This window comes from Oryctolagus cuniculus, chromosome 20 (genome assembly GCF_051225735.1).
Source record: "Oryctolagus cuniculus isolate XC-2025 breed Fujian yellow rabbit chromosome 20, ASM5122573v1, whole genome shotgun sequence".
Classification (NCBI taxonomy): domain Eukaryota; kingdom Metazoa; phylum Chordata; class Mammalia; order Lagomorpha; family Leporidae; genus Oryctolagus; species Oryctolagus cuniculus.
In genome coordinates, this window is record NC_142886.1 from 12,358,686 (window position 1) to 12,385,927 (window position 27,242).

At 40.0% G+C, this 27,242-nt stretch overlaps 1 long non-coding RNA gene across 1 annotated transcript in view; it reads right to left on the minus strand.

Annotated features, from left to right (window-relative positions):
- Positions 1-23,352, minus strand: part of LOC149120057 (uncharacterized) — a 71,045-nt gene extending 47,693 nt beyond the window's left edge. The window contains exon 1 of the long non-coding RNA XR_016226844.1: positions 23,070-23,352. This is a non-coding gene — a long non-coding RNA (uncharacterized LOC149120057). The remainder of the gene's footprint in view (positions 1-23,069) is intronic.
- Positions 23,353-27,242: the final 3,890 nt, after the last annotated feature.

Below are 27,242 nucleotides of genomic sequence, written 5' to 3' on the forward strand. Positions count from 1 at the left end.
AGTAAGTATGTGAGATGATAGAAAGTTCATCTGGTTCCCTACAGTAACCATTTTATTATCTACCTGGATTCCATAATATCATGTAGTAAAACTCAAAGCACAATGAAAGATTTCTAAGAAAAGAGAAAAAGTGTATACACTTGCCCAGACCTAGTGGATGTCAGAAGATCAAAGGTATGCAATAAAGAAATATCAAAGCAATGGTCTCCTTAAACTCACACCCACCCAACCCACCATACAGACACACACACACAATCTCCTGCAAAGAGTTGAGAATCAGAGGGATGGCCTTTGTCTATCTTCCCAGTACTGCTTTGAGCAATCAGATGTACAGGAAATGTTTAAGTTTAGTTTAATGATTATTTGCCTCTAAGATTGGGTAACATCAGAATCAGACAGACACTAAACATAAGCAATGGGAAAATGGTAGAGATCCTGCAAAATTGAAGAACAAAGTCATTTCTGAAAAATCCAGCGCTTTTAAACACACGACATTCCTAGGCAAATAATTACCAGATTGATTCCAGCACTGTTTCAAATGGATAGTGTGTTGTTAGCAAGCTGGATTTATTTCAGGAAAACAAGGTTAGTTTAACATTTAAAGATCAATAAATATGATTCTCCAGGAGCAGCATTGTGGTGTAGTTCATTAAGGTACAACCCGTGTACTCATATACTCCGTATCTGAGTGCTCCCTGCTAAGGTGCCTGGGAAGGCAGCGGATGATGGATGTCCCAAGTTAGTGGGCCCCTGTCCACCTATGTGGGAGACCTGGATGGAATTCCAGGCTCCTGGCCTCAGCCTGGTCCAACCCCAACTGTTGCAGCCTTTGAGCTGTGAACCAGCAAATGAAATAGCTCTTTCTCCCCCTGTTTCTCCCTCTTTCTCTATCACTCTGTCTTTCAAATAAGTAAAAAAAAAAAATCTTTGAAATATAACTTTTCAAAATAATAGCATAAATAATATCATATGACATTCTTGTATGCATAAAAAAATTCAACATCTTTGTGATAAACAATTATTAGTACATTAGGAATAGAGGGAGTTTCCTTAATTTGATAGGAATATTTACCACAAATAAACAAAAAGCTCAACAACAAATATTAAAGTTAAGGGTAAAGTGTTGAAAGCTTTCCCTCTGGCATCAAAAATGAAAAAAGGAAGTCAAATATTACCATGGTATTCAGTGTCAGAATAGAGATCCCACACAGCGTAGAAAGGCAAGAAAAAGAAACATGGGATATAAGGATTGGGAAGGAAGTAAAGAGACTTTAATCATCTGTAGATGCTGTGATTGTCTACATTGGAAGTATGAAAGAATTTACAGGAAATGTTCAAGAACATTTGGAGCAGTTCCTTTCAGGAACATCTAATTATAATTAGTAAATGACTCCAGCAAAGTTGCTGGATGCAAAGTCAATATAAAAATACTAAAATTAATTCTACTTCTAGCAAAAATGTAGTATCAGGGCTTGTATTTACTCTCATGCCTGAAATAAACAAGCCAACAAAAAGTGTAAAACAGATACTAGTTTATAAAAGACTGGGCATTATGCAGTGAAAGAGAATGATCCCTTAGAAATGGGAAACAAACGAGCACTGTCCTATTTCCCCGGCTAACTGCCTTGAAGGAGTTTGCAGGTGGTGGCAAAGGGAAATAAAACTGCAGGGGGCACCAATCAAATCTCTGAGAATACAGAGATGAGATTCTAGTAGAATGAAGCAGACAGAGTTTGCAGGGTAGAATATGAAAGAGGGGAGACCTACACAGGGAGATGATAACTTCAGAGATCTGTACAGATACCCTTTAGGTACTCAGCTAATTACTGGTCAGCACCTGCATTTGAGCAACATATCGGAGACTGAAGAAAGAACAACACTTAAGAATTAGAAACCAAAGAATTTTTAGCAGTCTCCGGAAGATAGAATAGATATTGAAGAATTCTTCCTTGTAGACTTCAAATGGAGCGGGCTTTGTGAATATCTTGATGTCTGATTTCATTCCTGTTTAAGTGTGAGAAAATAAATATCTGTTGTTTGAAGCTACCCGGTCTGTAGCAATTTGTTACTACTCATACATCAGGAATAAAAGTCCATTTCACAATCAGAAAAGGATCACCTTGTCAAAGATATAACAGTCCCACATGGTTATGCATATTACATGTTCAAAATACTTGAAATAAACACTCCGGGAGGAAAAAGGAGAAATAAATAATTTCTTCCTCTAGGGTTTTTCAGGGTTCAAAATGGCTACTGAAGCTCCAGCCTTCTCTTACAATTACTGGGTAAAAAGTAGAAGGAAGTAAACAACAAACAACAAAATGTCCCTCTCAATGGCCAATCCCTTTAAAGCCTCTTTCTACAATCCTCACCTAAAACTGTTGCTTATATCTAACTCAATACCTTGAATTGCATGGAAAACAAGGATGTATAGTTTTAGCTTTCTTTTTTTTTTTTTTTTTTTTTTTTTTTTTTTTTTTTTTTTTTTTTTTGACAGGCAGAGTGGACAGTGAGAGAGAGAGACAGAGAGAAAGGTCTTCCTTTACCGTTGGTTCACCCTCCAATGGCCACTGTGGCTGGTGCGCTGCAGCGTGCGCACCGCGTTGATCTGAAGCCAGGAGTCAGGTGCTTCTCCTGGTCTCCCATGCGGGTGCAGGGATCAAGCACTTGGGCCATCCTCCACTGCACTCCTGGGCCACAGCAGAGAGCTGGACTAGAAGAGGAGTAACTGGGACAGAATCCGGCGCCCCGACTGGGACTAGAACCTGGGGTGCCAGCGCCGCAGGAGGAGGATTAGCCTAGTGAGCCACGGCGCCTGCCATAGTTTTAGCTTTTTGAAGGAAAAAAATCAGCTTCTGCTGATTACAAAAGGAGAGGAACGAGTATTGGAATTGCACCTGGCAGTCTTGGCCATGCAGTAGACAAAGCATGCACTCACCTGCAGCACAATGGGTAGGTTATATAGTATGTCATCTGCTACACATGACCTAATAGCTGATCAGCAACGCTGCATTTAACACTTCTAAGACCCAGACTTCTTATATTTAAATTTAACAGTTTACAAAGGGTTGTTTTGAGAATTGATTGAAAGCATACACACCCAAGACATCATCACCCAAGTTGTTATAAACCAGCAGCTACTTCAGAAAAGAATTTAGAATTAGCTAATAGACATGGCTTTAATCTGTTCAGGAAAAACTCCTTTCTTGGGTGTTTATCAAAATAAAACATGTAGATACCACCAGATGGGTGCATCAATGTTCATAGCAAATTATTCATAATAGCCTGAAACTAGACATTACTCAATAGCTCTTACAGTAAAAATTCCTTTTAAGTTGCTCTTAACTTAAAAATGGTAGTATAATCAAATGGAATATTATACCAAAATGAAAACAAATTCTAATTGCAATCATTAAGGAATCTCACAAGCGGATAGGCTTATAAAACTTTCAGAAAAAGCATCATGTTGGAAACAAGGCTGGTGTGTATCTTTTGCAGTGATTTGGAAAGGCACACGAGCTTTCCCGAATGCTTGGCAGCATTCTATGCTTCTGGTCCCATGAAAGCTACGTGAGTATTATTTGGGATAAACCCCTGAACCATGCATTTATGCTTGGCTCACTTCTCTTTATATGTATTATATTTAACATGTCTGTATAATTAGTCATCCAAACGTACACATCTTTGTTCATCATTGTTAACAAAATAGGTAGGGCACTATTACTTGGGCAGTAGGTATAATCCAGGATTATCCAAGCAAACCAGGGTATAAGATTACCTTTCTTAACAAAGAGTTCCCATCTGGCAAGAAATATCTCTGCTACACTCCCCAGCCTTAAGTCTCTCTGAGAAGTCCAGGCTGCAGCAGAGTGAGCCAGAGGATGCCAGCCGCCAATCATGTTTTTCTAGAACAATTCCATGAGAAGATCCTGGTTGAATCACTGCCTGGATCTTTAGCTTGCAATACTACTGGCTCATTAAATGAAAATGGCACTGTGCATTTCTTGGGATTCTTTAGTCTGTGCCTTCACCAGCATTCTGTCCTGTCCACAGATGTCTGCACTCCGCAGGCTGGCTAGGTGAGCCTTGGTTGAAATCCAGTACTCTGCTTTCAATCTAGCTTCTCGCTAATGCACCTGTCAAGCATCAGATGGTGGCTTCAGTACTTAAGTCCTGGGCCGGCACCGTGGCTCACTTGGTTAATCCTCTGCCTGTGGTGCAGGCATCCCATATGGGTGCCGGGTTCTAGTCCCGGTTGCTCCTCTTCCAGTCCAGCTCTCTGCTGTGACCCCGGAGGGCAGTGGAGGATGGCCCAAGTGCTTGGGCTCCTGAACCTGCACGGGAGACCAGGAAGAAGCACCTGGCTCCTGACTTCGGATTGGTGTAGTGCCGGCTATAGCAGCCATCTGGGGGGTGAACCAATGGAAGGAAGACCTTTCTCTCTGTCTCTCTCTCACTCTCTAACACTATCTGTCAAATAAATTTTTAAAAAACGTACTTAAGACCCTGCCATGCACATTGGACACCTAAAATGAGTTCCAGGCTCCTGGCTTCTGTCTGGCCCGGCCCCAGCTGTTGTGAGCATTTGGGGACTGAGCCAGTAGAATGAGTCTCTCTGTCTCTCTCTTAAATAAATATTTTTTTAATATTCTCGAAAAAAGGAACTAAAAGATTATCTTGTTGCAAAAACCTTTGAAATCCATTGTGGCTTCTCTGTACTACACACTTTCCGTGAACTTTGTGAAGACCCCCTGTTGGATACACTACCAAGTTAAAATTGCTGAATAAAGGGCTTTCCTGCCACTTCCAGCTAACAAGGTGTTGGTTTTCCATGATCCTTGAGTGGGCACGATGTGAACTCTGACCCCCGCTGAGAAGCAGAGACCTCCTGACCTGGATTTTAGTCCTGGCCTCTTGGATCCTCCCAGGTTTCCCCCCAACCTAGGCATGAGATCATGTAGACAACTCTGCATCCTTTGACCACTGGATCCCTCCAGTCGTTGCTTCTCTATCAGCTGCTCCGTGCCTTTCCCAGGATCACGTCATACCCATGTCTTACCAAGCCAATAGGAGATTCTGGTACACCATCAGAGTGTTCCGCACTTCCTCAGGACACATGGCAACCACTTGATTGGCCTTGTCCCCAGTAGCAAAACACATCAGTAAGGCTACTTTTTGCCAAGAAGCCAATGATCATAGACATAGGTCTCCACCACTTTCAGATTCCAAACTGTTGCATCTCCTACCCCCAGAACCACCCCAAGGATGTGAGGGCAAACATACCGGGAACTGCTGCTTCCTCTCCCAGCTTCTCATCATCTCCACAACGCAGATGTCTCTGCCTAGTCTGATCTACTGCCTCCCTAAATATTTCCTCCAAGAGAACTCATAAATTATACGTGCTAGCAGTATCTAATCTTGCCAACTCTTTCGTGAAATAAATGGCAAGGCCATATCTTTTGGCACAAATGAGGGATGCACACAGGAAGAACAAAAACATGCCTGTTAGGTTGTCAATTATTATCTCAAAAGAGTTGTTAAAACAGTCTTCAAAAATTCTAGAAGAGTTCAGGCAGGATTTCTCTGGATCCCATTAAACTGAAACATCTAAGAATTGCTAACTGGCCTGGCTTTGAATGTACAAGGATAATGTCAATCATATATAAAATTATAATTGAATAATTACCATGTAGTGAGGCCCTCAGAACCAAGAAATCTAGGAAAATGTTGTGCTTCTAAGTGAGCAACAGAACTAAATGAGAACTCACTTGTATCTACTGTAAGTTCATATATTCTTCTTTTAAAAAAGATTTATTTATTTATTTGAAAACAGAGTTACAGAGAGATGTAGAGACAGAGAGAGGTTTTCCATCCACTAGTTCACTCCCTAAATGGCCACAATGGCCAGAACTGGGCCGATCAGAAGTCAGGAGCCTAGAGTCTCCTCCAGGTCTCCCATGTGGGTGGAGGGGCCCAAGGACATGGGCCATCTTCTACTCCTTTCCCAGGCCGTAGCAGAGAGCTGCATCGGAAGAGGCAGCTGGGACCTGAACCAGCGCCCATATGGGATGCCGGCGCTGCAAGCTAGAGCTTTAACCCACTGGGCCACAGTGCCGGGCAAGTTCGTATCTTCTGAACACAATTAAGACAGACTTCTCAAGGCTAAACACACCAATAGATTCTCCTTTGGGAACTTACCACATTCTTGGAAAACTATTTGCCTTGATTATCACTTAAGACATTATAAACTCGTTAAGAAAAATCTTACTTAAAGTCCAAATGACTTTAACCGAAACTAAGTAGACTTTTATTCTTTTTAAACTGGTCCTAAAAATGAATTCAGAGAGAATTCTAATTGTTTGGAGTTACAAGGCAAAAAGCATTTGTTTCTTTAAAAAATATATTTGTGCTTGTAAAGCTGAGATAGCGGACATATTTGATGTTCTGACTATTGTGCTCTCTCGGTGGAAAATGCTAACTTTAGAAAAAAATTTTATGTGAGTGAAATATCCCACCTACAAAGTCTGAACTTTAAATCCAGTTTGGCTCTAATAGCATTATATTGGCGAAATAAATCTCTGTGTGCGTGTGGTTCCTTGTAATGTTATTGTGATATGGTTATTGTCCTGCTCTGGGCAAGTGATGGATGGCAGTGAGGCTTAAGCCAATTTTACATCAAGTTCCTGCTAATCTCACAGAACTCCTTCATCAATCTGAATAATTTGCAGCTGTTCTGCAGCCCTCATGTGAGCTCTGGAGTGGTTTTGGACGGGAATTATGTATTATTGCAACCTCCTTTGAAAATGGGAGGGCTTCTATTGTTTCCATAACTGAATTATGCTTTCGTATCTTTTACACTGCTGTAGTGGGTATTGCTTAGCAACAAGTCTCTGAGATCATGGAAGTGGAGCATGCTTTATTAGCATAAAATGCTAATCTCCCCCGTCTTGCTACAGCCTAGATAAATTTACTGCTGGTCCTCTGACTTTGGCCCAGTGAGAAGGATTTCTTTCTGCTGTTCAAAGTTTGTAGGTCTATAGAAAGAAACATATTAACTCCTAGTAATATGAGAGCAAAAGTTAAATATTAAATAGGTCCCAATAGGCACCTAGTGTACATAAAAACATGTTCCTGTGGCTGTGACGTCAGGTAAATTTTTTAAAGATTTATTTATTTATTTATTTGAAAAGTAGAGTTAAGGAGTGGGGAGAAGAGAGAGAGAGAGAATCTTCCATCTGCTGGTTCACTCCCCAAAAAATCACAAAGAAGCTAGCAGCCAGGAACTTCTTCCAAGCACTTGGGCCATCTTCTGCTCCTCTCCCAGGCACATTATCAGGGAGCTGGATTGGAAGTTGAGCAGCCAGGACTTGAACCAGCACCCATACGGGAAGGCATTATCATTATCGCAGGTGGTGGCTGAATCCACTATGCAGTGATGGCCGACCACAGGTTAATTTAAAAAAAAATGCCACCTAATGCAGCAGGCTGATGCCTCATCATGGAGTTTTTCTGCCCTTTGTTTTAGAAGCTGAGACAAAGTGATGCACTATATACAAAATTACTCCTTCCAGTAGGCATGGTTCACACTGCGAATTGAATGCTATTTCTCCTAGTGCACTTTGCATCAGGAAAATGCACTTTAGGGAGACAACAGGTCTTAGAATGAACCCAGGGCAAAGGGAGAGAACTTTCTGTTGCCTGTGTGTGAGTTGAATAGTGACTTTGGTTTCATTAGAACAGATGGAAATGCTCCTAAAATACTCAAGATTCATGGCTTACTTTGAAAACAGTTCTGCATCAACCAGAAGTTGTGTAGGACAGCACACAACATGGACCCTACCCACTAAGGATTTAGCTCACAAGCTGTGCAAACTGATTATGATAATGCCTTGGCATTGCTTTCCACTATTTTTATCTTGCAGTTGGCCCAGACATCATATGGTTTGGTTGGAAGGATTCCTCACCCAGCCTGCCCTGCTGTCCTCTTGGGTGACATGAGGAATTCAGGCAAGCTGCACTTTTCTCCTGGGTTTAATTTTTTAAAGTGGGTTAATGTTCTTTGAAACGTATTAATCAGAGGAGGGGAGAGTTGGATCAGGGGCTGTGAGATGGATGATAGTCTCATTGGAATACAAGAATATTCAAAAAGTATGAAAGCATCACTCTTGTGAATTAGCCAAATATCTTTGAGAAAGTGTTTGCAAGTAGTGTGTCAGTGGCCACAGGTCCTAATTTTCTTCTTGTCCTTTTTGGAAGTATGAAATTTCAAGTTTAAATGTGCTTACCAGAAGCAGGCATTTATCTTGGAGGTTAGGATGCCCGCATCTGACACTGGAATACCTGGGTTCCATTCCTGGCTCTGGCTGTTGACTCCAGCTTTCTGTCAGTGCAGACTCTGGGAGGCAGTAGTGATGGCTCAGAATGCGGATTCCTGCCACCCACTTGGGAGACCTAGATTGAGTTCCCAGCAACCAGCTTCACCACACCCCTCTTGCCCCAGATGTTGTAGGCTTGAGGGGTGAGCCAACAGTTATGATCTCTCTCTCTCTCTCTCTCCTCTCTCAAATAAAGAAATAACATTTTAATGAACAAAAAGTTGCCCATTGTTCATGTCCGTATAGAAATCAACATAGAAATTATCTTATTATCAAATAGCTCAACTACCCCATCATCCACAGCGAATATTGAAAAAAAGAAACAAAAACTAATACGTGGCCATAACTAATTTATATCTGAAAGTTAGTGCTAAAAGAACCTGAACCTTGAGATAAACAATATTGTAGAAGTAGTGCAAAGACTAATTAAAACCAAAATGTGATTATATTAGACTGGAATAATTTTTGGTTTTCTAAAACTTTTGATAGAATTCAAAATATCCAACATTGCTTTCCTGTATTAAATTATACACACAAATATACTCTGAGGAAAATGTAATTGCTCTTAGGCTCTTGGATCCTGCCATCCATACATAATGAATGTTACATTATGCCATGGTTTTATAAAGTTAAATATTTCTTTTGAAAAGGAACATTTATCACCAAAGTACTCAAGGTTTAGGTCTTCTCCCATTTTGTCTTAATTTCTAATGTTCTCTGGCCTTTTCAGATTACTCTCATCCCTATTGTTAACTGTAGGGTTGAACGACACAAAATCATTTGACCATTAAATGGAGTGATTCTTTCTTGACATTGACTGTAGGATGGATCTACAAGACTATTTGAGATTTGAGAAGAGTTCTTATAAAGATTTAACATTTTGTAGCCAAATCACACTTTCATCTTTTCCTTCTTCCCCCACAACTCTCAAAGACCTGTTCCTTAAACAAGTGCTCTACATTTCTCTGTCTGCAGAGAAAAGAGCAATAGCCACAATATTCTATCAGCCACACATCATTACATGGAATAAAGACACACGGAGGAGTGGGAATGTAAGAGGTGACAGTTAACGAATGGAGAGCAAGACCATATATTCTTATTCTCTAAGAGAATGGTCTCCATTCTGAAATATTTTTAAAGTTATATGGAGGGAATTAAAATGTATTCAGCAAAGAGATCATAAAGAATATTGGCAAGCTTGGAACTGGATGAGAACAGATCATATCCCACATCAATGCAAATATGAACAGAAAATATTCAAACCATTTTGTGTGTTATCTTGTTCAGCAACCATATAAATAAGTGCATCAGTTAGCCCTCTTGCCTGAAAGAGAGCCACTGATTGCTGGCCCCAGCTACTGCCCCCTGGATCCCCTCTCCAGTCACTCTAAGGATAGGCAATGGCTGAAAAGAACACATCCTGAAGGAAATTAGTGTAGTCTCTTGCACAAGCAGGCAGCTCAATTACTAAAGGTTTCACTGGTAGTGACAAAGGAAAACACCCTAGCAGGGAGCTATTGCTTTATCCAGGCTTTTGCAGGTGAAATTATTTAAGTATTTAAACTACATAGGATCCAGGATAGGTGGCAGGCAATATGTTAGGCAATGTCTGTACTAATAACATATGTTAACACACAATAATAAGAGCATCCATAATAACATGAGGTAATGACAATAATTTATTATTACAAACATATGATGATAACACCTGACTTGGTTGATTATTGCATTATTGCACTGTCCAATATTGCAATGTTGCACTTGCATAAAGGGACAATAAGATAAGACACTGAGGGTCATTAGCAAGCAATTAATCTCCAACGAATGGGTTTCTTTGAGCCCACAATGAAGATTTTACCTCCTTTAGGAGAAGACATAGCTATGCAGCAGTTTGAAGACCTGATAGAGTCACAGTTCAGTTCTCATTTAAAGTGGCTTTGTAGTATCAAAGTTAGAGACCTGTTTGGGAAAACCTGGGATGCAGACACACCTGGTGGATTCCATTGAAGTAGTTTGTTCTACAGAATGCCTTGAACCTAAAGACTTGAAGCAGCATGTTTCCCTGGTAAGAGCTAGCATTTTTCTTCATTAAAAGACACTTCAGAGTAATTCTCTGCAAAATAATGGTTGTTCTCCTCAGATGCTACCACAATCTGGTCTCCTGAGAGTGAGACCAATAACTGGGCTAAACACAGACTTAACTGGTCTGGATGTATTGGACCTGAGAAAGAAGGGAAAAAATCTGTATGTTAAAGGAAGTGTAGGAATTAGGTAGCATGGACTAGGTGGAGCAAGGTGCGTACTACTGGGCTTGGATTTTGGAAGTAAATGATCATCAGGGTCAGAATATAATATGTGACCAGCAAACATTCTTTGACTTTGAGTATCACTTACTGAGAACACCCCCTGGGACAGGAACCTCGGGGAATCAAGCAAACTCACTGCTAGGATGCTACTCTAAGCCTAGAAAAAGCAACAGATAAGCTAAGTGAAGGGAGATGAGTAAGTGGCCTTGTCAGATGAGTAAGCTGTGTGAAGGCTGAATTCCATGGGATGACACGGAATACCTACCACTCACCAATGAGCATTAGGATTCTGAAGCAAGTAAGAGAATAATATGCCCTTTGACTAGAAGTCCCAGGTGTGCTTGTTTAACTCTGGTGGAGATGAAGTACTTGACTATATAGCTCCAAGGGACCGTAAGTCTGAAACTGGCTATCATGAACTGGATTCAACTAGACATCAGGCCCAGAAAAAAATAAAATTGGACAGTTCCAGCAGAAGTGATTCATAAGATAGGAACTTGGGGGCGGGGAGAAACAGGAAAACCAGAAGCACATTCCCAGGAGATTGACATAGGGAAGACTTCAACAAAGAAGTGACAGGAACTCTAAACAGCACAGACACTCCAAAAGCTAGTAGAGGGAGAGGAACAAAGCACTAACTAGCTCCCTAAGTAGGGGGAGGAGCTCCATCTTGCCAGGTAAGTGGGAAACTCCATGACCCCACAGTCACCACTGATTGGTGGCCCTAATTAGAGGAGAATTCTATAGCCTTGATTGACTTTAACCCAGTCTAGAAAACTGACTGGAGTTCAGTCAACTACTTGCCTCCCCTTTTCCCTCCAAGCCCCAGACCCAACCAAGCTGCTGTGCTACTACCACTGTTAAGTTCCCTTCTATCTTGGGATGTAGCTTGCAAACCCATCACTACCAGAAATGCCCAGAACCTGAGCCAAGGCACTTCACAAGACAGAAAGCAGGTCCCTCTGCATTGTGCAGCTGCAGGATTTGTGGGCACAACCCCCTGAGCCATGCTCACCCACTCTGTGTGATCTAGAGAAGCTCCCCTCTCCTTCTTAGAGCCTTGTGCCAGCATCAGCTGGTAGACAACACCAGATGACCAGATCTTCATCTCCTGGCATACCCTGTAGAATCTTCTGTGCTCTGCAGCTCTTGTACTATGGCTGTTGGTGCTACAATCCTTGGACTGACTTGCACCCACCAATGAGACTTGGATGGTTCCACCTGCATTCCTGTGTTTCAAGCTGGGAGCTGGCATCCAACAATCCCTTTCATAACTGTTCTGTGAGACCTGCATCCTGAAGCTCTGAGACAGTAACTGCCGGTTATATAACACCTGGGGACACCTGTGCTCCCCTTGGGGGCCTGGTGATGGCCCTATTTGCAGATTCCTCTGCTCCAGGTCTGCATCTGCTGATGCATAGTTCTCATAATGTGATCACTGCGTGAGACTTGAGTGAGGTATCCTCTGAGTCTGTAGTTCTGGGACTGTGGCTCTCAGAACTCCAGTCTACTAATTCAACTGAGTTCACACCAAGGGACCTAGGTAAGGACTCTGCTGCTTCCAAAAACTCTGGGTCAGTCACTATTGTTCCATAAGCACTAGGGATACCTATACTCACCTGTGGAGCCAGACTTGCAACTGATAGTGGGCGATCCCAAGCATAATCTGTGGCCAACCTGGAGGGCATAGATAAGTTACCCTCTGAGTCCCACAGATCTAGGACTAGGAATGTTGGAACTATATTCTACAGAGTAACTTGAGTTTTCATATAGGACCTGGAGAAAATCTTACGTGCATTCCACTGCTCCGACCCATGCCTGCCAGTGCACCGTCCCCACCATAACCTTCATGTAAAGCATGGAATCTGAGAAAGGTCTCCATTGCATCCTGAAGCTGTGGGACTGTGACTGTCCTGGGAATCTCTGTGCTTGTCCTATGGGACCTAGAGGAGGCTCTGTCTCCATACTCCATGCCTCTGCTACAGTCCCATTACTGTCAATTGATAATCTCCAGCATAATTTACATCTTTCCCGTGGACACTGGGCAAGGTATACTTCCCACCTTGAAGCTTTAAGACTGTCACTATTAGTCTGTATTCCTCAGTACCACGGGAACCAACCCTTTAGAACCTAGGGAAGACCCTGCCTACATGCACAGCTCCATCTTCACACCTGTCAACGTATAGACCCCAAATAACTTGTATTCACTGCCATAGGATGAGAGCAAGGGCACCGTCACATCCATCAGTGAAAGAGCTGTGGTTCACCTAGAACCAAATCCAAAGCAAGTATTCAACTGGCACCTCACATTCCAGCTTAAAAAGTGAGTGAATTTGACATTTTGAGATTCGATTGTTCTTTTCAACCCTTGTCTACACTCTTCAAGAACAGTGCTTTTTTTCTCCTTAATATTTGTTGAATTATTTACTTACTGGAGGGCTAAGCTTGTGATTATGGAACAACTTGAAAGCATGTCATTGTAAAAATTATAAGAAAGGAAAGAGGAGGGAGGGCGAGAGCCTGGTTGGAAGGGAGGGTAGGGAGGAAAGTATTGCTGTGCTCCTAAATCTGTATATATGAAATATGTAAAATTTTTCACCTTATATAAATAACAAAGTATTTTAAAAGTCTTTTTAAATTTTATGTGGTGCATACAATTTTAATATGTTTCATATACACAGATTTAGGAACATAGTGATACTTCCCTCTCCACCCTGCCTCCTCTCTGCACTCCAACTCTTCTTCCCCTTTTCCAATGAAAGCTACTCCATGAAAAAGAAAGAACAGTTGTACTTGAAACAAATAGTATTGAACATACAACGTATCTAAATCTAGAATACAGCAAAAGCAGTATTAACAGGGAAGTTTATAGCAATAATAACATATTTAAAATAGAGCTATCTCAAATAAAAAATCTAAAGATGACTCTAAAGTGATTAGAAAAAAAAAAAACTCAAAATTACCAGGAAAAAAGAAATAATAAGAATCAGAACAGAAATAAATGAACGTGAAGCTAAAAATAATGAAAAAATCAATGAAATGAAAAGGTGCTTATTTGAAAAAGTTAACAAAATAGACAAAACTTTAGCCAGACTAACAGAAAAAAAACAGGACAACATACTCAAATAAAAACTGAGATTAAAAAGTAAATATTACAGTTGATATCACCAAAATACAAATGATCACAAGAAACTACGATGAAAAACTAAATGCTAACAAATTGGAAAACCTCAAAGAAATGGATAAATTTCTGGATACATAAAATGTACATGGTTAAATCAAGAAGATATAGAAAATTTAAATATATCAATAAAAAAGGAAAAGATGGTGCAATAATTAAAAGCATATAATCAAAGAAAAATCCAAGACCTTATATCTTTAAAACTGAATTCTACAAAATATTTAAAGAAGAAATAACTCTAAAACTTCTGAACTATTTAAAAATATTACAATTCAATCCCATCAAGCTTGCATGTACCAATGCTATCTCACTCGTCCAAGTGATCAATTTCAGTTCATAATGGATCATAACGATAGGATTAAGTGTCAAAAGGATCACATAAACAAGACTAGTGTCTGCTAATACTAACTGATAGAATTAAAAAGGAGAGAATGATCCAACATGGGAAGTGGGATATACTGCAGACTCATAAGGCGGATGTCCTAAATAGCACTCTGGCCTCAGAATCAGTCCTTAAGGCATTCATGAGAGTATTTTGGGCATGGAAACCCAAGACACTGTGCCAAAAAAAAAAAATGACCTAAATGAAAGATCTCTGTGAGTGAGATCCCAGTGGAAAGAACGGGCCATCAAAGAAGGAGGTACCTTTCTCTGAAGGGAGGAAAGAACTTCCACTTTGACTATGGCCTTGTCTGAATAAGATCAGAGTTGGTGAACTCAAAAGGCTTCCATAGCCTTGGCAGCTCAATGCAAGAGCCTCGGGTGATTCCTTATGCCATAAACAAGAGTGTCAATAGTTAAATCAACAACAGGAGTCACTGTGCGCTTACGCCCCATGTGGGATCTCTGTCCTCAATGTGTTGTACTATGTGAATTAACGATATAACTAGTACTCAAACAGTACTTTACACTTTGTGTTTCTATGTGGGTTCAAACTGTTGAAATCTTTACACAGTATATACTAAATTGATCTTCTGTATATAAAGATAATTGAAAATGAATCTTGATGTGAATGGGATGGGAGAGGGAGTGGGAGATGGGATGGTTTGTGGGTGGCAGGGAGGTTATGGGGGGAAAAAAAGCCACTGTAATCCAAAAGCTGTACTTTGGAAATTTATATTTATTAAATAAAAGTTAAAAAATAAAAAAGAAGGAAAAAAAGAAATATTAAAAAGGATGGAACTCTGCCAAACTCTTTATATGAAGTTAGCATTACTCTAAAAACAAAATCCACTTATCCACTATTTGACAAATGGTTCTATTTATTAGAGGTAAGTTTCATTTTTCTTGTATAAATCACACCCATGACTATATTGTCTGAGATTTTTCAGTTTCAAGATCTTTAAAATGGAATACTTAAAGACTACTTTGACTTAAGCTGAGTATAGAATTCAATACATTTTCTCTTCCAAAATATTTTGAAAATTATTCAATTGTAAAACATTGAATATACATATAGAAAACAAAGACACAATACAAAAAGAAAACTGCAGCTCAATATCTTCAATGAACATAGATGCAAATATTCTCCACAAAGTAGTAGCAAAATGAGTTGAAATCTCTATCAAAAACATCACACAGCATGGCTGAGTGGAATTTGTTCCAAAGATGCAAAATGCTTCAACATTTACAAATCATTATCTGTGAAATCAGTAGCATGAACAACAAAAGCCATGTGATCATCTCAATAGAGGCAGAGAAAGAATTTGATAAGATTAAAAAAAAAATCCCTACAAAAACTGTCAACAAACTAGGAATAAGAACAAGCATACCTGAAATTTATAAAGGCTGCATATGACAGAACAATAGACAATATCACATTGAATGGGAAAAAGATGAAAACATTTTCCCTCAAATCTAGAACAAGACAAGATAGCCCACTTTTGCCACTCTTATTCAATATGGTATTGGGAGCATTAACAAGAGCAATTGGGGAAGAGAAAGGAAAAATTGGAAAGGAGAAAAAGTATCCACATTTGCAGATGACATGATTTTGTAAAAACCTAAACACTGTTAGGACTGATAAACAAATTCAATAAAATTTCATAATAAAAAATTCAACTACAAAAGACCCAGAATAGCCAGTGATTCTGAGCAAAATAAAATCAAGCTGGAGGCATAACAATACTTGACTTCAAAGCATATTACTGGCATAAAAAGCAACATAAAGATCAATGGAACAGAGTAAAGAACCAAAAAATTATTCCCCACACATACAGCCCACTGATTTTTGAGAAAAAAGTGCCCAGAACACACATTGAAGAAAGGATAGTCCTTTCAATAAATGGTGGTGGCAAAAAATGAAGAGTGAAATTAGATCCCCAACTATCACCATATGCAAAAATCAACTCAAGATAGCTCCAAGACCTAAACATAAGACCTGATACTACCAAATCATTAGAAAGAAACATAGGAAAAATACTTTAAGACATTGGAATAGGCAGTGGTTCTTAGGTAAGATTCCACCAGTGCAGGTAGCAATAGCAAACTAGAGAAATCAGGTTATATCAAACTCAGAAACGTCTGAACAATGAAAGAAATAATTGATAAAGACACATCTGACAGAATGAGATAAATATTCGCAAGTTGCTTATCCAATAAAATGTTCATATCCAGAATACATCAAGAACTCAAAAAAATTCAATCACAATAAAAACCAACCAACTGAATTAAGAACTGGGCAAAAGATCTGAAGACAGCTCCCAAAAGAAGAAATACTTGGGGCTGGCATTGTGTCACAGTGGGTTAAGCTGACACCTGCGACACCAGCATCCTGTATCAGAGCATTGGATTGAGTCCCAACTGCTCCATTTCCAGTCCAGCTCCCTGATAACGTGCATAGTCAAATAGCGAAAGATTGCACAAGTTCATGGGCCAGTGTACCCATGTGGGAGACTAGGGTGGAGTTCTTGGCTCCAGGCTTCTACCTGGCCTGGCCATAATGTTGTGGCCATTTGGAAATCAGCAGATAGAATATCTTTCTCCCTCTCCTTCTCTCTCTGTCATTCTGTATTTCAAATAAATAAAATATATCTGTAAAAAAGAAGCAATACAAATGGCCAATGAATACATGAAAAACTGCTCAACATCACTAGCTTTCGGGGAAATGTAAATCAAAATCACAATAAGATAATATCTCATCCCTGTTACATTGGTTCTTGTCAAAAAGATAGAGTAACAAATGCTAGTGAGGATGTGGAGAAAGGGGAACTCATACGCTGTTGCTGAAAATGTAAATTACTTCAGTCACTATGAAATACAGAAAGGAGACTTCTCAAAAAAACTAGAAATAGAATTACCATATGATTCAACAATTCCATTTCTGGGTATATATTCAAGATATGAAATCATTCTACAAAAGAGATACCTGTTACACTTCGCATATTGCAGCACTGTTCAAAATAGCCAAGATGTGGAATCAATCAAGGTTTCTATCATCAGATACATAGACAAAGAAAATGTGACATACATATGCAACGGAGCAGTATTCACCATAAAAAATGAAATTCTGTAATTTGCATCCATATGAATAGAACGAGAAGACATCGTGTAAAGTGATATAAACCAGACATAGAAAGGCAAATACTGCATGTTGTCCCTCGCTTGTGGGAGCTTAAAAAAAAATCCAAAAAAAACTCAATTTGTACACAGATCCTGGGAGAGGTTGGAGAGATAGGAGTTTGGATAGTGGGTACCAAATCAGAGTTTAATCAAAGAAGTGAGTTCCTAGTATTACAAAGCATAGTTGGAAGATCTTAGTTCCCAATAGTCTGGTATATATTACATGAGTAAGTACAAGGAAAAGTACTAAGCTTCAGTCATAAAGTGATGTCAAAGAAGGAAAAATGGTGATTACCTGCTTTTATCAGTATATATTGTACAAATGTATTGAAAGATCACTGTATCCCATGAATATACAGCTACTGTTAATAAATATTACTTTTTTAACTGAAAAAAATAGAAGATCGATCCCAATGTCCTCTCTTGTAAACATGCTGGCCACCATGAGTGGAAAAAGACAGTGTTTTGGCTTTCATTTTGTTTTTGATAAAAAAAGACACAATGGGAAAAGAGTGAGTCCAAAGAGTTCATGCGGGTGTAAGGAAGTTGCATGAACATGAACATGCAGCCATGCACCAATACACCCTTCCAGGCCATACGCTTGGCTGAATGGGTTAGGAATGGTGGCCCCATTTGAAGAGCTACAGGAGGAAGAGGAAAATCTCAAGTTTGCTTTATAACACAGTGGCTTAGTAACTGGGGATAAACGGAAAATCACCAGTGACTGCATTAAAGCCACATTCAAGAGCACTCCTAAAAGACTGTGCAGAAAAAATTTCTCCAACGTGCAGAACCATGACTGTTGCATCTCGTCAACCCACTGTGTATGAAAAAAGTGGCTGTACATGAGAATTTAACAGGGTTCTCCTCGGGGGCCAAGGGCCTGACTGAATAGCGAAGGCCTGAAAGAGAAAGTACCAGATCATTGGAGTGAAGGCATTCCTTACTGAAGGCATGTGGGTGAGCAGATGGGAGCGGATGCAAAATTAACACTTAGCAAAAAAGCATCCACCATGGAAGAGGCAATGAAAAACCAAGTGACAACATGTCTTGGCCTGTTGATGTTAATTACTTTTTGTTATTGGTCACCTTAGACCTGGCACTACAGCACATGAAAGTTGTAGCCAGGATAGCAGAGACAGACGTTGTGTATGGAGCCAAAAATATGGATTCTCCTACCAAGAGAGATCCAGCTACTGATGCTTCTGCGTATCCATCCTGTGGTTGACTGAGATGGGTGTTGGCCTACTGATACAGCAAAGTAGCTAGTGGAGACTAGGTGGTGACTTGGTGACAGGCTGACATAATTTGGCCTCTCCCACCCTGGAAAGGTTAATGATTCGTAGTAACAGGGATGGATAAATACTCCAAGTGTTAGAAGTGTTAGGTTTCCTTTCCTGCCTACCAAGCTCTGGACAATTTCATCATCTGCGGATTTACAGAACAGATTCACAGGAATTAAATTGTACAGGCTACAGGGACCCGCTTAGAGAAAAGATGTGGTAGTGAACCATCATAGTAGCAGGTGTATGATAGTGTTTATATCACATATTGCGCCACCCAGCAGCAGTACGTCTCAGAGACCACTAAAATGGCCTTCTTAACACGTAGCTGAAGGACTAACTCAGCTAAAAAACACATGAAGATGGAGTTAATCCTTCAGGATGTAATATGAGATCACACTAGGGGACTCTTCAGAGTGCTGTGTCATCAAGCAGTAATAATTCATGACAAGGGAAACCAAAGAGTCAAAGCTCAGATAGTTCATTTCTAGAAGTTCTCTCTGAGTTTTCAGTCTTTCCTTTCCTTCCTTCAAATTCATTCTTTTCTGTAGCTTGTTGAACATAAGGGATATGACTATAATAACTCTTCTCTCAGATTTTTAATGTTCTACAATTTATTTTTACTTCCTTTCAAAATATATGCCACTTTCTACAGCTTCCAGTTTCCTGCCAACATTGTTAAACTTTGCTTTTATCGACTTGCACGTAGTAAGACACTAGTTTTGCGTTCTATATCTTCTGATTCTAATATTTCTAATATCCATGCTTCTGATTTGTTTTTCTTGTCTTGTGTTTCATGCTCTTGTTTTCTTGTCTATTCATGTGCCTCGTTATTTATAATTAGTCATCAGAGGATGTAATTGCAAAGTTAGTTCTGGAAATCATTTGAGTTCTAAAATACTAAAAATTTCTTCCAGGAAATATTTGCATTTGCTTCACTAGATGCATAAGACCACTTACAGTTAAAGACCACCTTGACACAAATTCAAGGATGAAGGTTTTCCAGGCCAGTTGGATAATGTGAAGCACAGCTGTACAACATCCTAGGACCTGGCCTATTCCCAGCCCACCAAAGACTTCGGATGACAAGCTCATCAGGAACAGATAGAGGGCATTTATAAGGATCTCCTCCATGGATGAGTCCTAGATATGGGGTTTTGTATTCCTATGCTTTTCTGGTGGCCAAAAGTGCAAAAGCTAGTTATCTCTATTGTTTCTTTTACACAGACAAACAGCACCACAACACAAGCTATGCACTACTTTCTGATCTCTGTATGTCCTCAGTCTATGGCCTGATCATATTGTTAGCAGCTTAATATATTTTGGAATGTTTTAATTTGTCCAAAAATATGTTTAGTTGTTTTCAGAATCAAGCATGTTCAGAACTACCCACACCAACATTGGTAGAAATGGAATATCCATGATACTTTAATTTTGGAAAGCAAGATAATATCCATGATATTTGAAAGATAAGGGAATACGCAGATTGACAATACAGAAAAAGCATGTTTACTTCCTTCAGTTTCAATTCAAGAGTTATTATGGAGAAAAAAAGGAGTCAATACTTCTAAGTGGTTTCAGAAGTTGGAACAAATTTTTTAAAAAATAATAAAATAAGACGTCAATGATTAGAATGTCAAACTGTGAAAGTTTTCTTTAAGAACTGGAAAGAGGGAGGTGATGGAAGGAGGTGGATGAATGGGAACCACACAAACACATAATGCAAATATGAATACATCTAAAGGGAGAGCTATACTCCAATACAGGTCATCTGGAAACAGACAGATCCTCTAGACAGAAAATGAACAAAGAAACAGTAGAATTAACTTGCCCCCAAATCAGCTGAACTTAGGACACATCTACAGAACTTTCCATGCACCAGCAATTCTTCTCAACAGCACCTGAACATCTTCCAGGATAGATAACAGGTCATAAAACAAGTCTCAACAAATTCAAAAGAAAAAGAACAAATCATCTGGTATCTTTTCTGATTTTAATGACATAAAACTAGAAATCAACAAGAACAATGAGGCAAACTGTACCAATACATATAAATTAAACAACTTACTCTTGAACAACCAATAGTCCAAGGAAGAAATCAAGGAGTAGATAGATAAATTCTTGAAATGAATGAAAATGGAAACAATATAATGAAGTCTAATGTTACAGCAACAGCAGTATTAAGAGGGAATTTTAGAGTAATGCCTGCATAAAATAAAATATCAAATAAACAGTTTGTCACTATACCTCAATGGACTAGAAATACAAGAACAAATCAAATCTGAGTTGATAGGAGGAAAACAGTAATAAAAAATGATTGTACAAATGACATAGAGACTAAAAAAATACCAAAAAAAATGAAATGAAAATATTTTGGGGCTGGTGCTGTGCCATAGTGGGTAAAGCCACTGCCTGTGGTGCTGGCATCCATATGGATGCCAGTTCAAGTCCTGGCTGCTCCACTCCCTATCCAGCTCTCTGCTGTGGTCTGGGAAAGCAGTGGAAGATGTCCCAAGTCCTTGGGCCCCTGCACCTGTAAGAGACCCGGAATAAGCTCGTGACTCCTGGCTTCAGATCGACTCAGCTCCAGCCATTGTGGTCATTTGGGGAGTGAACTAGTGGATAGAAGACCTTTCTCTCTGTCTTTCTCTCTCTCTGTCTGTGACTCAACTTCTAAAATAAATAAAAAAAATCTTTTAAAAGAGGCTGTGACCAAATTAGTTATAAAAAAAAAGAGTATGCCTCAACATAATAAAGGCAATATATAACAAGCCAACAGCTAATGTCATATTGAGTGGAGAAAAGCTGAACTTTCTAAGATCTGGAACAAGACACTCACTTCCAAGGATGCCCACTTTTACCACTTTTATTCAACATGGTACTGGAGATGCTAACTAGAGCAATTAGGCAACAGAAAAAAATAAAGGGCATCTAAATAGGAAACAGAAAAGTCAAACTGTTGCTGTTTGCAGATGATCTTATGATGACATGATCTTACGTATAGAAACCTGAAAGACTCCACTGAAAAGCCATTAGAAATGATACATAACTGTACAAAATCAGTAGCATTGTTACATACACCAAAATTGAAACATCTGAAAAAGAAATCAAGGAGGCAATCCATATCCAATGGCCTCACCAGTAATAAATAAAATATCTGGGAAAAATTTGAACAAATGGGTGAAAATTTCTATAATGAAAACTATTATCTCTCTGATTGAAGAAATTAAAGGAATCACAAAGATATGGAAAGGCATGCTGTGTTCACAGATTGAAGAATTGGCATCATTAAAATGTGCATAATACTCGGAGTCGGTGCTGTGGCGCAGTAGGTTAATCCTCTGCCTGTGGCGCTGGCATTCCATATGGGTGCCGGTTCTAGTCCCGGCTGCTCCTCTTCCAGTCCAGCTCTCTTCTATGGCTGGGAAAGCAGTAGAAGATGGCTCAAGCGCTTGGACCCCTGCACCCGCCTGGGAGACTCAGAAACTCCTGGCTCCTGGCTTTAGATTGGCACAGCTTCGGCCGTTGCAGCCATTTCAGGAGTGAACCAGCAGATGGAAGACCTCTCTCTCTGTCTCTCCCTCTCATTGTCTGTAACTCTACCTCTTGAATAAATAAATAAATAATCTTTGTAAAAATGTGCATATTACTCAGTGAGATTTTCAAATCCAGTGCAATCTCTACCGAACTCCCAATGACACTTTACATGGTACTAGCAAAAACAAAAACAAAAACAAAAACAAAAACAAAACAGAAAAAAAACACTAGCAAAATCCGTATGGAACCACAAAAGACACAACATATCCAAAGCAATCTTGAGCAAAAAGAACAAAAGAGGAGGCATTATATTATCTGACTTTAAAATATATTGCAAATATATTACAGCATTTGAAACAGCATGGTATTGCCATTAAAAAAAAGTCCATAGACAAATAGAACAAAACAGAGACCCAAGAAGTAAATCCATTTGTCTATTGCTAACTGATTGCTCAAGTATTTGGGCCCCTTCGTCCATGAGGGAGACCCAAATGAAGTTCCTGGCTCCTGGCTAAGGCCTGGCCCAGCCCTGACCATTTTGAGAGTGCACCAGTAGGTGGAATCTCTCTCTCTCCCTCTCTCCCTTTCAAATAAAATAAAATAAATCTTAATAAAAATTTTAAAAATCATGAATCTATGGTATAAATTGAGCTATAGAGTATAGAGGTCATAAGGAGACTTCTAATGGGAATATTATTATATAGGAACAAGATGCAAGAGAGGTACGTTTATCACAGAGGTGAGAGTGTGAACAACCACAAACATACCATAGTCCTAAGAGTCATTCCTAGGCCTCTCCTTTCTACATTCTTAGGTGGAAACTTACTGATTGTCGCTCCCCGTCTTCGTGGAGGAACGACACAGGACCCTGCGCTGTTCTTTTGTCTGCTCGGCCTTCCCCGGGTTTGCTGCTGGTTCTTCCCGGGTTGGCTACCGTCCCTTCCACCTCCGTGGAAGGGCAGTTCCCCCTGCCACATTCCCCACTTCCGCGGGGGAGCGGCACACCGCCGGCCGGCTCTCTCGGGGGCTGCACAGGTGTTCCTTCAGATAGATGTTCCTGGTGCATGTTGTCTCTCTCCTCCTTTATAGTCCTCTTCCGCCAATCCCAACTCTGCTACCCACACGCCGAGTACGCTGCTCTCCTCCAATCAGGAGCAGGTCCTACAGTTTATTGGTTGAACTGGAGGCAGCTGTGTAGAAGTTGTTACTCCCTTCTCAGCGCCATATTGTGGGAAAGCAGATGCATAGAATAAGTCTTAATTCCAGTAACTTAGTCTAGTCCGAGTTGCTCCCCACAACTGATGTTCAGTCTTCCAGCATCTCATCCAACTCAGGTTCAGAGAACCCCCTTCATGTGGGAGGATGGCCTACTTCTCCCAACAGAAGCTACTCGTTTTGACAGCCCTCCTTGGGGCTAGTACTTAAGCATTAGGCTTGGGCTCAGCTCTTGATACAACCAACTAGGATTTAAAACATGGAACTACCAAGTTGACCTTGGTACTGGCTAAGTTGCTACTGGCTAAGAAGATGCCTTTGTTGTACTTTGCAGTGCCTGTATTCAACTCCCAGCTCTTGTTCTGGACCCTAGAGGCAACAGTGATGGCTCAAGGCACCCATATAAAATACATGGATTGTTAGTGTCTCCCAGCCTTGACCCTGGGCATTTGGAGGGTTAATGAGAATTCTTTCTGTCTGTCCCTTGCCTCTCTGCTTCTGAAATAAGTAATTTTAAAAAAATATGGAATTAATGAATCAGAGGACATTGATAGTGGAGACTTTGTTTCTATGGTCATGGTTGGGTACACACACACACACACACACACACTACAGACTCTCCTACAAGAAACCTACACTTTAACTGGAGAGACAATATTAAAGATTATCAGAAGAATGAAATAAAGTCCTTAGTGGAACTGTGTTTTACAAAATATTTAAAGTTTCACAATCACATTTTGAAACTTTTTTTTTGACAGGCAGAGTTAGAGAATGAGAGAGAGAGAGACAGAGAGAAAGGTCTTCCTTCCGATGGTTCACCCCTCAAATGGCCACCACGGCCAGTATGCTGCGCCGATCCAAAGCCAGGGGCCAGGTGCTTCCTCCTGGTCTTCCATGCAGGTGCAGGGCTCAAGCACTTGTACCATCCTCCACTGCCTTCCTGGGACACAGCAGACTGGAAGAGGAGCAACTGGGACAGAATCCAGCGCCCCAACCAGGACTAGAACCCGTGCTGCCGGCGCCGCAGGCAGAGGATTAGCCAAGTGAGCCGTGGCGCCGGCTGAAATGTTGTTGTTTTTTTTTTTTTTTTTTTAATCAGTCCTTATTTGCCCCTGTGTAGTATACATAGGACTTTAACATGTCTGTTACTTCAGAGCTACATGTCAAAGTGAGATTTTCATTGGCTAGCGTTGACAAAGGTTTACATTATCTTTGTGGCTGAAGTGCTTACACCCACTAATTCACCTTTCAAAACTGTTTCTTTTGAAGTCTTGTACCTTTTTATAGTTCATGCAGTTTTTCCCATTGCAGGCAATGCTATATGACTGTTTATATACCAAAACAAATCTATCACATCTTTGGGTCTTTCTGTCTTTTCAATGTAAATGATCTGTTAGATAGTATTACCATGAGTTTCATGATTTAAACTGTATGTAGCACTTAGTAGATGAGAGAATAACAATTCACATAGTCTTTGGGAAAGTTTGCTAACTTATAACTCCTAAATAACTTAAAATCCACAGTAAGTTGGTTTTAAAAAAAAAATAGATTCCACGTAGCCTTCATGAGGTATCATGATGATATCTTGATACGCTATCAAACTTAGGAAATTAGCCCTGCAAAAATCCATTGATCTCATTCTTATTTCATAAGCTGCACATGTACTCATTTATCTCTGTATATATATTGTGTGTATGTATTCATCTGTGTGCTTTATGTAATTCTGTGTAATTTTATCACATATATAGCTTTCTACATTTACCAATATAATCAATGAAATTGTTCCATCACCACAAAGCTTCATATAATCATTATAGTCATTCACTTGTAACCACTCATAATCACATCTACTAGCCTGTCCATCTCCCAAAACATTAGCAGCCAATAATTTGTTCTCCATTGTGGGGAGCAACTCGGACTAGACTAAGTTACTGGAATTAAGACTTATTCTATGCATCTGCTCTCCCACAATACGGCGCTGAGAAGGGAGTAACAACTTCTACACAGCTGCCTCTCGCCAATTTGATTGACTGAGTTGCAGGAGCTGATCCTGCTCCTGATTGCAGGAGAGCAGCGTACTCGGCGTGTGGGTAGCAGAGTTGGGATTGGTGGAAGAGGACTATAAAGGAGGAGAGAGACAACATGCACCAGGAACATCTATCTGAAGGAACACCTGTGCAGCCCCCGAGAGAGCCAGCCGGCAGTGTGCCGCTCCCCCGCGGAAATGGGGAAAGTGGCAGGGGGAACTGCCCTTCCACGGAGGTGGAAGGGACGGTAGCCAACCTGGGAAGAACCAGCAGCAAACCCAGGGAGGGCCGAGCAGACGAAAGAACAGCGCAGGGTCCTGTGTCGTTCCTCCACGAAGAGGGGGAGCAACATAATGGTGCCGTGACTCGGATATGAAGCCTAGGCAGGGTTCAGTGTCGCTCCTCCATGAAGAGGGGGAGCGACACTCCATCTCAGCAATTTTGCTATTTCATGCTATATAAATGGAATCATACCATATGAAATCTTGTTGAGACTGAGTTTCCTTATTTAACAAAATGTCCAGAATACTAAGGTAGGTTGTTACACGTATTAGTTGCTCAAGCCTATGTATGAATGTATAAGGCCCCATGTTATGAATGCATCACACTTCTTCATTCACCAAATGAGGGGATTTGGGTTGTTTCCAAGTATTGGTTTACAAATAAAGCTGTTGTGAACATTCATGTGCAAGTTTTTTGTGTGGACATAAGTTTTGATGTTTTTCTGAGTTATATGCACACAAGTATAATCGTTAAACCATAAAGTAAGTGCACGTTTAATTTTATAAGAAGCGAACCATGTTTAGAGTGATGATACTGTTTTAAATACACAAGTGATTCAGTTTGTCTAAATCCTCACCCACATTTGGTATTATCAATGCTTCCTTTATTTTGGGCATTGTAATAGGTTTGCAATGACATCGCAGTTTGGTTTAAATCTACATTTCCTTAATGAATAATATTAATTTTGCATTTATTCATTTGCCATTTCTATATCCTTCCCAGTGAAATGGCTCTTATGCTTATGGCTATGTTATGATAGCATTGAATATATTCTAGATACGAGTCATTTGTTGTCTATGTGGCTCACAAATATTTGCTATGAGGCTGGATCTTTTCTCTGTAAGAGCTTCACATTTTCATTCAAAGGTTTTACTTTTTGTTTTTTAAGATTTATTTATTTACTTGGGAGGCAGAGTTACAGCCAGAGAGAGGGAGAAACAGAGAGAGAATGGTCTTCCATCCACTGGTTCACTTCCCAAATGGCCACAACAGCTGAGCTGAGCTGATCCAAAGCCAGGAAACAAGAGCTTCTTTCATGTCTCCTACATGGGTGCAGGGGTTCAAGCACTTGGGCCATTTTCCACTGCCTTTCCAGACCACCAGCGAGGAGCTGGATTGGACGAGGAGCAGCCAGAACACGAACTGGTGCCCATATGGGATACTGGTGCCGCAGGCGGATGCTTAACTTACTATGCCACAGCACCAGCCCTAGGTTTTACTTTTTAATAGATCCATTTGTCGCTTTTTCCTTAAGGGATTATACTTTTAATGATCAGCATTGAAAAACTCTTCATCTAGCCCTAACTCATAAAAATTTTATCTTATTTTTCTATGCATTTTTTCACATTTTACATTTAAGTCCATGATCTATTTTGAGCTAATTTATTATAAGTCAAGTAGAATATTTAGAAGGTGATTCCTGTGTTTGCAGTTTTTATGCCTATGAATACCCCTTACTTTTTTTGGAAAGTCTA